This window comes from Lactuca sativa, chromosome 9 (assembly GCF_002870075.4).
Source record: "Lactuca sativa cultivar Salinas chromosome 9, Lsat_Salinas_v11, whole genome shotgun sequence".
Taxonomy (NCBI): Eukaryota; Viridiplantae; Streptophyta; class Magnoliopsida; order Asterales; family Asteraceae; genus Lactuca; species Lactuca sativa.
Window position 1 is genome coordinate 127,702,555 of NC_056631.2, and position 8,232 is coordinate 127,710,786.

General features: G+C 37.3%; 1 pseudogene; it reads right to left on the reverse strand.

The window, feature by feature from the left end:
- Window positions 1-2,739: 2,739 nt before the first annotated feature.
- Window positions 2,740-7,470, reverse strand: LOC128128441 (uncharacterized; annotated as a pseudogene).
- Window positions 7,471-8,232: the final 762 nt, after the last annotated feature.

Consider the following 8,232-nt stretch of genomic DNA (forward strand, 5'->3'; position numbering starts at 1 on the left):
TTGAGACTCTTAGCACTTACCACTGAGGTTTATGGTTACACAAAAATCTGTGTTAATGATCTTAGCTTCGTGTCACTACGAATTAAGTGAAACCCATAATCCAACTCCCATAATGAATTAATGGTGAACTCTTCAAAGTTCTAGCTATTATTTGTCACCTTATGAAATCTCCACTTTTCTTTTTGCAAGATCTTGATGAAATTGTTTTTCACCAAGACTTTTTCTTCCGAAAGGATCCGGGTTTTAATTTTTCTGAGATTTCCTGTCAAAATTTGTCAACAAGTCACTGAATGTGCTTCCTACCTAATTGTTTAACAGGCCACATTGGTCTCACAAGTACTTCGTTCTGTTTTGGTCTTATATCAAGTATCGAAAACATGAATTGAAGCGAAAGCTACCCTAAATAGCTTTAATTAAAAAGATGCCTTTCCACACTTCTTAACAAGTACTTGATTGTTATTCAATAGGAATCCACACAAGCACTTTGAAGTCTCTATTGACTTTGAAGGAAGAGATTCGTGCCCGGGATCAACTGCTTAATGTCTCAATAGACATCACAGATTCTCACAAAAAGTTTGGTTTATTTCTTTATTATTTACACTCTTATGCACACACTTTCGAAATTCCCAAAAAGGTTTTGTTCGGTTCTTTGCGAGTTCATGCAAACAATTTCCAAATTAAAAGTGATGGGTTGCAGTAACGTTTCTGAGCTATTAAGGAAATCATAATTTTATTGAAGATTCATCTGATGACTCAGCAGGAAGTTTAAATGCTTGACGATTTGAATGATGGATAAGTTTGGAGGGCGCAGAAATTGAATCGGTCATCATGCATCATCTCTACTTTATTGGTGTTGCAAGATGTCAAATCACGCTTTTTCAGTAGTCGTTTGCAAGATTTCAGCAATCATCACTTACGATTTTTCTCTCTCCAGGATCGTATATATGGGCTAATTTATGTGCCACTATTCCTTACCACACTTCAATTCTCTAGAGCAAAAGCAGACGATTAATTTCTCACTGTTCATCTTCTTCCTCGACAAGCTTCATCAATTGCAGAATCATCCTTAGTTCAAGAAACTACTGCTTGCTCCACTCTTCTTGCAATCAAACCTAACCAAAACCTGCTAATCGATCTCTCCCTTTTCCTCTATGATACATACATGTATCAAGTGGTGGAATGCTTTAAGTTTTCCCCACTCGCTAAAGCCCTAACCACTATCGAAGTTGTTCCGATGTCCTGTCTCTCTGAAATCTACTCCACCGCAACATATGACAAAGGGGCAGATAAAATTTTTTTCGATATTCTTAACCAAAAAGCTTCAATCTCCAAGAATCGTTTTTTCTCTCTTCTAGGGCTTGCATATGAAGACTTCATGGTTAATCCCGATTCTATTGCCACACGTCAACACTTCTCAATGTTCTACAACATGGGTTATAGTGAAACCCTAACCACTGTGACACAGTTCAAAAAGTCCTGTCTTCCTCCTCCATGGAATGGCCTCTTCACTCTACTCTTCAAATGGCTTTCTAAACGAAGTGTTGGTTCCGACGGTGCGAGTAAGTCGTTCATGACTCTATTTTATGGTGTGTACCACGGCTTAATATGGATTATGGAATGGTTTTATAGCTCCAACTTATTCAGAGTTTATCATCTTCTTCTCGCCACACAGAAATCTCTTGTGCTCGCTTCTATACTTTTATCACTCAGTGGATAATGGATCATTTTCATGTTCCTATCATGGCCGACTCCATGCTTTCTTGCATTGGTATGTTTCACACTACCAACATCATTGTGACTCATCCTTTAAAATTTGTTTTTGTTGGGTCCATTCCTGAGTCAATTTCCGCCTTTGTGCCTCCTTCGAGAAAGATTATTTAGGAATACAAGAAGCTTCCCTCCTCTGGTCCAAGGGAACTCACTGCCGACATGGTGAAATCAATTGAAGGCACAGACAAACCTACCAAAAGAGGCAAAAACCATAAGTGAAAAAGGGGGATAAGGGTGGTCATTTCTCAAAAGTTCAAACCCCTAGGAAGCAAAAGTCTGAGAAGGCAGCCCCAACTCAACCGAAGCCGAAGAAAGTCAAGAAACCTGCTCGCCGGCTAATTCTTCAATCTTCAAGTGATTCTAATTATGAGTATGTGCCTCCTAATCAACCAACAATTCCTCCCAGGGAATCTGACAGCGAAAGCTCAGAGGATGAAGGTTCGGTTCATGGTGATACTGATGTGATCTCACCCAAAATTGAGGTTTGAACACGTTTTTCCCGATCGTTCTTTTGGTTACAGAATTGTAAAACAAAGGTGGAAACCGCGACCCGTTGTCTATAAAGAGACAAGAACCTTGGTATAAAACGCCACAATCAACCCACCAAATTGATTGATAAGTTTGAACGCCACAAGCTATGAAAACCTGATAAGTTCTAAAGTTCACAAAGAACGAAAAAAGAGTTAAAAACTCACAAATTGTATTCAAAACTTGATTGATTTCAAATGGATACAAATACCACGTTTTTATAGTGTGGGAAGAGCACCTAAAGAGCCATGAATTAAAGAAGTGTCTTTAATTTAAGGCATTTAACCCCCAAGTTTAAAACTATGAACCTAGACATGGTTTATCACAAGGTTCATGTAACCTAAGACCCTTTTATCTCCCCAACACTTATTTAGGATATATAAAAACGAAAATTACATAAAAATATAGAAAAAAAAACGAAATGGGCTTATAAAGGCTCTTATTGTATCTTGTAAATCACTCTTGGACTTGAATTATGGTAATCCAACTTTGATTGGGTCCAATGGGTCTCCATACACTTTCTTGAGTACAAACTTCTCTAACCAATCCATTTAAAGCCTCTTTGAATGTTTTAGCTCGTGCCCTCGTAACTGGTCCATCTGGCATTTGATTTGGATCCTTTGTTGACAGCTGTGGGTTTGCATCATTCCCCTCCTCTTGAAAAGGATTTGTCCTCAAATCAGAACCTACATCAAAAGGAGCTAGATCAGTTACATTGAAAGTTGCACTAACATTATACTCACCCGGCAGGTCCAATTTGTATGCATTGTCATTGATACGCTCTAAAACTTGGAAAGGACCGTCCCCTCTTGGAAGCAATTTTGAACGTCGTTGGGCTGGAAATCGTTCTTTTCTCATATGTAACCAAACCCAATCACCCGGTTCAAAAATCATCTTGCGTCGCCCTTTATTCGCTTGTTTTGAATATTGCTCCGTTCTTCTTTCTATATTTAGTCTTGCTTTCTCATGTATCTGTTTCACAAATTCAGCCTTTTTGTTTCCATCTAAGTTAACCTGCTCAGAAAAAGGCAAAGGTGATAAATCCAAAGGAGTCAAAGGATTAAAACCGTATACAATTTCAAATGGTGACATTTTTGTAGCAGAATGAGTGGCACGATTGTATGCAAACTCAACATGTGGCAAACAGTCCTCCCATGTTTTGATGTTCTTCTTTATTAAAGCCCTCAACAAGGTGGACAAGGTCCTATTCACCACTTCTGTTTGGCCATCCGTTTGTGGGTGGCAAGTTGTTGAAAACAAGAGTTTTGTCCCTAATTTTGCCCACAAAGTTTTCCAAAAATAACTCAAAAACTTAGAATCCCGATTTGAGACAATGGTTTTTGGCATTCCATGCAACCTGACAATTTCTCTAAAAAACAAATCAGCAATGTGAGATGCATCATTAGTTTTATTGCATGCAATAAAATGAGCCATTTTAGAAAACCTATCAACAATCACAAAAATAGAGTCCTTTCCACTTTTGGATCTTGGTAGACCCAACACGAAGTCCATTGAAATATCAACCCATGGTTCACATGGTATTGGAAGTGGAGTATATAAACCATGATGTTGAACCTTGGATTTGGCTTGCTTGCACACAATACAATTATTGCAAATTCTTCCAACATCCACCTTCATTTTTGGCCAAAAGAAATGTTCCTGCAAAGTAGATAATGTTTTTGCGATCCCAAAATGTCCCATAAGGCCTCCACTATGTGCTTCTCTAACCAAAAGCTCACGCAAGGAAGATTTAGGAATGCAAAGTCTTGATTCTTTGAACAAAAAACCATTATGTAAGAAAAACTTTTCAAAAGAGCATTGTTCACAAGCTTGGTAAATCTGACCAAAATCAACGTCATTGTGGTATAATTCCTTGATTTGTTCAAATCCTAGAATTTTGAAATCTAGAGAAGAAAGTAGAGAGTGTCTACGTGACAAAGCATCAGCCACAACATTTTCCTTACCTTTCTTGTATCGGATGACATAAGGAAATGTCTCAATGAACTCCATCCACCTAGCATGTCTTTTGTTTAATTTGTGTTGTCCTTTTAGAAACTTTAAGGACTCATGATCTGAATGAATTACAAATTCTTTAGCCCACAGATAATGTTGCCATGTTTTCAATGCTCGGACCAAAGAATAAAGCTCTTTGTCATAAGTTGGGTAATTAAAAGTTGCCCCACTTAATTTTTCACTGAAATATGCCAAAGGTTTACCCTCTTGCATCAAAACAGCACCAATTCCAATTCCTGATGCATCACATTCAATTTCAAATGTTTTGTCAAAATTAGGCAAAGACAACAAAGGAGCATGAGTTAAGTGAAACTTGAGTTGTTGAAAAGCATGCTCTTGTTCTTTGCCCCATTTAAACCCAACATTCTTTTTGATGATTTCTGTAAGTGGTGATGCTAAAGTGCTAAAATGTTTGACAAACCGGTGATAAAAACTTGCCAGGCCATGAAAACTTCGAACTTCACTTATAGTCTTTGGAGTTGGCCAATCTTGGATGGCTTTTACCTTTTCTTCATCAACAGCCACTCCTTGGGAGCTCACCACATACCCAAGGAAAACAACTTGGTCAGTACAAAAGGTACACTTCTTCAAGTTAGCATATAGCCTTTCTTTCCTAAGCACACTCAAAACACATGTCAGATGCTCAAGGTGATCTTTTGGACACTTTGAATAAATCAAAATATCATCGAAGTAAACAACCACAAATTTGCCAATATATTCACGCAAAACATGGTTCATTAATCTCATGAAGGTACAAGGAGCATTAGTTAGGCCAAAAGGCATTACTAACCATTCATATAAACCATGTTTTGTTTTAAAAGCTGTTTTCCACTCATCACCTTCTTTCATGCGAATTTGGTGATACCCGCTTTTTAAATCAATTTTGGAAAAAAGTTTTGCTCCATACAACTCATCAAGCATATCATCGAGTCGGGGAATGGGATGACGATACTTTACCGTAATATTGTTGATGGCACGGCAATCTACGCACATCCTCCAAGAACCATCCTTCTTTGGCACCAACAAGACTGGAACGGCACAAGGGCTCATACTTTCTTGAACCAATCCCTTTGCAAGTAACTCTTCAACTTGCCTTTGTAGCTCCTTGGTTTCTTCAGGGCTTGTTCTATAGGCTGGTTTGTTGGGAATAGACGCCCCAGGCATAAAGTCAATTTGGTGTTCAATCCCACGAATTGGTGGCAATCCATTTGGAACATCCTCAGCAAACAAGTCTCCAAATTCCTGCAAGAGAGAGGTAACATCGCTCGGAAGAGTTCCGGCCAAAGTGTTAGTGGCTATTGGAGCTTCTTTGAACAAAAGAAGCACAATATGCATTTCTGATTTAAAAGCTTCTTTTATCTCACTTTTTTTTGCCAGTGCAATATATTTATTTTCCTTTTTTTCTTTCCCTCTTTTTTTCATGTTTTCTTTGTTTTTTTCACTCTCTTTTTTTTGTTCACTTTCTTTTTTTTGTTCATTTTCTTCTGTTTTCTCACTCATTTTTTTTTGTTCATCATCTTTTTTTTTCTCACTCTCTTTTTTTCCTTCGCTCTCTTTTTTCGCATCTTGTTGAAGTTTTACTTGATCTTGGTAAACTTGAATTGGTGACATTGGTACAAGAGTTACCGGTTTTGTTTTGTAAACAAAAGTGTATTTGTTAGTGAAACCGTCGTGACTTACGTGTCTATCATATTGCCATGGTCTACCTAGCAGCAAGTGAGTGGCTTGCATAGGAACAACATCACACAACACCTCGTCTTCATATCTTCCAATCCGAAATGAAACCATCACCTGTTTTGTAACTCGCACCTCACCACTATCATTGAGCCATTGAAGTTTGTATGGTTTTTGATGCTTCATCGTGGGTATACCTAACTTTTCAACCATGGAAGTACTTGCAACGTTAGTACAACTCCCACCATCAATTATAACACTACATACCTTGCCTTGAACATAGCAACGAGTATGAAATATATTCTCCCTTTGGGCATCGTCTCCCTCCTTGGATTGAATGTTTAGAGCTCGTCTTGCAACCAACAAATCACCTTGAACAGCCACCTCTTCATCATAACTACAATCTTCCGTTGAAACTATAGAATCTGATTCATCCGTTTCGATCTCGCCATTTTCTCTAACCACCATGGTAAGCTTATTTGGACATTGACTTGCAATATGACCCCTTCCTTGACACTTGAAACACTTTATGTCACGATTCCTAAAAGTAGAAGAATCAGTTTTTCCTTTTGAAGAGTTTGTTGTTTTAGGATCAGATTTGGAATTAGAAGAAGAAGTAGGTGTATTTTCTGATTTTTTTGAAGTACTAGCCTTCCAAGTGTTATTTCGAGACCCGCCACCTCTTTTTAATTGTTTCTCAATTTTAACAGCCATATGGACCATGTCTTCAATTTCAACATAATGTTGCATCTCAACGCGATCACGAATTTCAAGATTTAAGCCATTTAAGAATCTGGCCATGGTTGCCTCAGGATCCTCCTCAATATTGGCACGAACCATCATAACCTCCATTTCTTTGAAGTAATCATCAACACACTTGCTGCCTTGTTTTAAGCTTTGAAGTTTATTGTGGAGATCACGAAAGTAATGACTTGGCACAAACCGTCTTCGCATGACACTCTTCATTTCATCCCATGTCTCAATAGGCCTTTCTCCATTTCTCCGTCTAGTGATTAGAAGTTGATCCCACCATGTTAGTGCATAATCAGAAAACTCAACTACGGCTAGTTTTACCTTCTTACGGTTGGAATATTCATGACAATCAAATATGAACTCCATTTTTGTCTCCCATTCAATGTACGCGTCCGGGTCTGACTTGCCTTTGAAAGAAGGAACTTTCATTTTAATAGAACTTAAATTGTCATCTCTTCGTGACCTCCTTCTATTTGGTCGCCTTTCAGGTTCCCAACCATCATCCTCCTCTTCCCCGTTAGAAACCTGTGATGATGCTCGAGATCGAGTTCTTTGTACTTGTGCCTCCATTCGGTCCATTCTTTCATGTACTTGGTTAAATTCATTTGTCATCAAACGTCGCATTTCATCCATCATAGCTTGAACTTGAAGGTTTGGTGGGGGGTTTTGATCACCCATCTTATATTTCTGCCAAAAAAATAAAAAATAATAATAATAATAATAATAATAATAATTTACTTCCTCCCAACACTCACTCACGTGTTTCTCTCAAAAATAGTTCACTCAACCCTCGTGTATCCCTCGAATGGCTTTTACCCTCTTTTAGTCTCACCACACAGCCTTTTACCACTCCCTTTTAACTCTTAAAGTTCTAAACAAACTAAAGAAGCAATTATCAAATTTGAACTTGTGGCCTTGAGGAATTCAAACTTACCAAACAAATCAAAAGAAATTGTATCCAAATTAAAGTAACCTCAATACACAAAAAGAAAACCAAACAAACTTGGCTTTGCTAATGATGAAGCAAACAATGGGTTTTTTTTTTTTTTTTTGAAAAAAAAAGACTACACTTGCAATTCAAATTGACTTTATAGAAAAAAAAGGCTTTACTTGTTCCTCCTCTTCTTTCTTTCTTTTTTTTTCCTTTTTTTTTGTTTTTTTTTCTCTCTTTTTTTTTTCTTTGTAAATCTTTGTTTTTTTTTTGTAAATATTTTTTTTTTTTGCTTTTTTTTTCTTTCTTTTTTTTTTTTTTTTGCTTCTTTTCGTTTTTTTTTTTTTTTTTTACCTTTGATTTTTTTTTGAGGAAACTAATAGCCAAATGAAAACATAAAGGAAACAAAAGAAATGTAGAATATAGAAGTTTGACAACTTAGAAATTCAAAAGCCGCTAGTAAGAACCTTGACAACTTGTGACAAGACCCGCTACCAATATGCGTCTTAGAACTCAAGTAATCAAGGAAGAAAACAAAATAGATATGCAACACAAAGAACTGG